The sequence below is a fragment of the Theobroma umbraticum genome, unplaced genomic scaffold, assembly GCF_002168275.2.
Source record: "Theobroma umbraticum cultivar Fairchild unplaced genomic scaffold, ASM216827v3 scaffold_147.0, whole genome shotgun sequence".
Taxonomy (NCBI): domain Eukaryota; kingdom Viridiplantae; phylum Streptophyta; class Magnoliopsida; order Malvales; family Malvaceae; genus Theobroma; species Theobroma umbraticum.
In genome coordinates this window covers 7,316,710-7,321,520 of record NW_018397259.1, presented here as the reverse complement: position 1 = coordinate 7,321,520, position 4,811 = coordinate 7,316,710, and positions in this window count along the sequence as shown.

Here is a 4,811-nt window from a genome sequence, read left to right as displayed (position 1 = left end):
CATCAAGCATCTGAGTCACAGCAAAAGCGAACAGAGGAGCTAAGGGAGGATGTCGATGTGGGAGTAAGGGAAGATCCCAGAAAGGAGCCAACGGAGTATATGTCAATGTGAGAGCTAAGAAAAGATCTCAAAAAAGAGGTAAAAGAGGATGTTATGGTGAGGTCATGGATCTCAGTCAGAGCAAAAGCGAACAGGGGAGTCAAGGGAGGATATATCAATGTGAGAGCCAAGGGAAGTTCTCAGAGAGGAGCCAAGGAGGCTGTCATGGTGAGGTAAGTCAAAAAAGGTCTCAGCCAGAGCAAAAGCGAACAAAGTAGTTAAGGAAAGGATGGCCAAGTGGGAGCTAAGGGAAGATCCCAAAAAGGAGGCAAGGGAGGATGTGTCAATGTAGGAGCTAAGGGAAGATCTCAGAGAGGAGTTAAGAAAAGATGTTATGGTGAGATCAAGGGTCTCAGCCAGAGCAAAAGGGAACATAGGGTATCATGGAGAGGTCAAAGGCCTCGGCCACCGCAAAAGCGAACAAGTTTTTTCTCGTTTTTCTTTCTCTCTCTCATAATTTCCCCTCTCTTTCCCTACAGATGGAAGGCAGAGAGCCATAGCCAGGAGAGGTCCAGGGAAGATATCATGGTGAGGTCCTCAGCCATGGCAAAAGCCAACAATTTCTTTTGTTGTTTATGGTTTCTCTCTTTCATATTTTTCTCTCTTTTGGCAGATGGTTTTCAATCGCCGGAAGAGTTTTGTTTTGGTAAGCCACTTGTCTCTTTCATACTTTCCCTTCTCTAGTCTTCAATCATTGGAAGAGTTTGGTTTTAATATTTTCCTCGTTTTTCTCTTTCATCACTTTCCTTCTTTTCCGTCGATAGATGGTCTTCAATCGCCGGACGATTGAACCAAAAGATAACACGTGTCAACAGAAAACTGAACCAAAGATTGGTGCTAAAACACATGTAAATCTTCAACTGTTTATGTTGTCAATACAAAACTTGTTTGCTTGGTAAATGAACAACAAAAATTATAAGAAAAGATGGTAACATTGAGAAAGAAATTGAGAGGATCGAAACCGCACCATCTCCAAGAAAAAATTGAAAAGCTCAAACGATCAAAAGCCCGGTTCGGAGAATTTGGTGTTTGGTAGAGAGAGAGATATAATGTGCGGTAGAATGGGTCGGGAAGCTGATTAATTTATAGAAGGAAAAGTTATTTGGGCGCCTCTTTTGCAACAAAGAGCAAGCATTGGCCTTTGTCATTGTACTAAGGAGCATGCGTGGTCCTAACAGAAATTGACGCGGAAATAACGAACTCTGGTTTAGCAAATGGACGTGCCCAGCACAGCAGCTGGTTTTAGATTCCAATATATATAAAATAATAATATAATTGCAAACCCAAACATTTGATAATGTGTCCCAGTAGATAACCAAATAATTAATTCTAACATTTCATCTATTTATAAGTTATTCATTGTATCTACACAGCACCCCTTAATAACCTAACTCTAATTAGGTAGAATAATAGCACTTATTATTTTCTAAACGAATGGAATTTGGTATTATTTTGTAAAACTTATTTGAACATTTTACTCATCATATTTTCCCATCTTTAATTGAACTGTCCCACTAAGCCTGTTTTAAAAGGCATAAGCATTTTATTCATGGACTATAGATGAGACCATCAAAAGTGGACCCACCCCAACTCAAATACCGCCTAAAATGCTAAGAAAACTGCTGGTGGAACAAAACCAGCAGCCACAAGGCTTCCAAAAAACCAGCAACAGAAGACTTCCAGGTTCTAGTGTTGCCTTAGCTCGTTACTTGGTGGGATTCTAAGCTCACAAAGGAAATTTCAAGCTTTGTGGGTCTAATACACTAAGACCTATTTACTTCAAATTGTTATCAAAAAGTGCTTTTAGATTCAAATAATAATATGTTCGGGCATTGCATTCGTTGCTAAAGGTTGCATTTTGGAAGTCTATCTAACTCCCAGATGTGTTTTCTTCCTCAACACACAGAAAAGATAAGAGAAGAGAGGGAAAGGATGGAAAGTCCGAAAGGTCAGAGCAGAGGAAAAAGGGTTTTACTAAAGGGCATTGATACAGGGAATAGAAGCAGAGGAAGACAAAGGTCAGAAATTGGTACATGTTTTACTATTCAAATGTAACCTTGAATGGTAGAAATTAGTCATTCTGAAGAAACAGTTCCAAATTAACAAAAATCTAATCAAGCCATATCATTGTATGGCGTTTTTTTCTAAATTCAAAATTGTTAATGTAATTTTAATAATTGTATTAATTATAGATTAAATTAATTATCATATTCTTGAATTAAGCTTATGAATTTAATTCTCTCCACCAATGGATCACCCACACCATTTATTTATCCGTCTGTCTATAAAATTGCCTCTTTCTGTAGACTTGTCTGGTTGTGAGGGTTAACTCATGACGAAGACCAGCTTCTCCATGAGCAGTAACTTACGGCCAGCAACACCATATAGAGGAGAATGAAAGGCGGAGCTGACCTTTGAATAGCTCTTCAAAATATGGCTAAACTATGGGCTGTCTTAAAAAAGAAAGGTGAATATTCAACATCTCTTATATTAACACCTTTCCTTTAATCAATTTAAGAAACTTGAAATTATATATATATATATATATATATATATATATATATAATATCATTCAAAGTAGATCGCTTCATTTCTTATAATTTCGATTGTTGTAAGAAACATGAAATTAAATATAACTAAAATCTATTATCTTGCCTACTTATCATGATCAGCCATTGAAAATAATCTATTAAAAATGTATAAACGGAATCACATAATTAACACTACTTATTCACTCAATTATCTTTGAGTAATTATAATTAAAAAAATTATTAATTAAATATTAAAGTAAGGAGAAAAAGCAATAAATATAACTAAAACTCAATAGAAATTATTTAAAGAAAGGTGGGAAGGAGAAACAAAAGAGGAAGGAAGAACAATAGACTGAGGACAATAAGACCAAATAATATTAACAGTTGGATTAAGAGTGAAAGTTTGTTTTCATTTATTAAAAAAGAAAAGAAAAGATATTTTCATTTGTTTTGGTTAAACAAAAAATCTAATAATTATGAATTATTTCATTTGACAAAAACATATCATCAAATAATTATATATATAGTAATAAAATTTTAATCATCTTAACTGTGGGTTTTGGGTATAATCTCCACAATATAAACGATTAAAATTGAACCATTGTAATATTAAAGTTAAGAAAAAAATTGTAGCTACTTAATCTACTAATTCGGTAATAAAAAAATAAAACATTATAATAAGATGTAATATTGGATTCTAGAAAAAATTTGCATTGCGTAAATCGAAAGACAACCGACCTGTCATCGGTCAAAACACTTAAAAGTTTATTGCCGACCAAGACTTTCGGAAAGAAAAGATTAAATACAACCGAGAAAATATTAAAATTATAAAAGAAAAAAAAAGAAAAGCAAGACATAATAGACAAAATGCACATGCAACTTGAAAAAAGTCAAGCAAATGGCGTAATAGCTTTGCCACTATAGTCGTCCGTTTATGGGTCCGATGCTCGCACGATTTGACCAAAATCGAGCGATTGCTCGCCAAGATACCTTTATGAGTAATAGGAAATGACATGCTTCGCTTAGTTTTGGGTTTTTTTAGGATGTTAGAAGGACAACACGGTCAAATAATGTACGATGAACTCTTTTTATCGGTTTCACCTTAGCTTTCCATAATGAACTCCCTTGCTTCTTTTTTTTTTTTAACGTTCTAACATCAAAAAATTTTCATTCTTTTTTAAAAAAATAAAGAGTTTTGAATAATTTGAGCACTTTCTAATTATTTAACAAAATTGTTTGATTTCTTATCATGTTTGTCGTTTTCTCGTTTATATGTTTTAACTTATTATGTGGATTAGGAAAATTTTCATTTTAATGGTTTTACATTAAAATAAAAAAGTTTTCATTTTAATGGTTTAACATTAAAATTAAAAAGCTTTCATAATTTTTAAACTTAAAAAATTAAAAAAAAATCTTAGAAAATTATATATAACAAATTAAAATAAAAACATTAGGTGTTTAAAAACAAGAAGATAGAGGCAATCTTAAATTTTTAAATTGTTGGTTGGCCTTGGAATTGATCAAAAGTATACTTTTGGTTCGGCCTAGTTTCAGTCTAATGTTAGTAAACTAACATCCATTTTTCAGACGTCTTCGATTCAAATGCATAAAATATGATTTACAAGATAAAAAAAATTCTATCTATATACTATAATTCAAGACTCAATAATACAGTTATATATATAAATGAAATGATGAGTTAATGGTGTTAGGTGGAGAAACATTATGAATGATTCAGGATTGTGAATATATCTGATCATTCCAAGGAAAAAAAATTGAACGGAATGGCTTGATCGAACTGAGGCAGGTTGACGTTGGAGCAACAAGCCGGTAATTGAACATCCAGGACTCAACACAGCTACGACAAAGCTAACCCTCGGATCAAATCAACACCAGAGCTTCATCTGGGGAAAAAAAAAAAAAGAACAGTCCTTTCTCAACATCCAAGAAACAAGAAAGAATTGAGCCTGATGGCCTGTTTTAGTCCTAGTGACAAGAGAGAAGGAAATAAGGCGTTATCACTAAGGAGGAAGTAACAGCACCGTTGTGAAGCCATGATGCAACGAATGTCTTCATATTTATAGACGCCGAAGGCTTGAAAACTTCATTACAAGCCACTTGCTTTTGTGACCACGGAGCAGCAAGCATTTGTCGTTTTGTTCACGCCTGACTCCCAATACA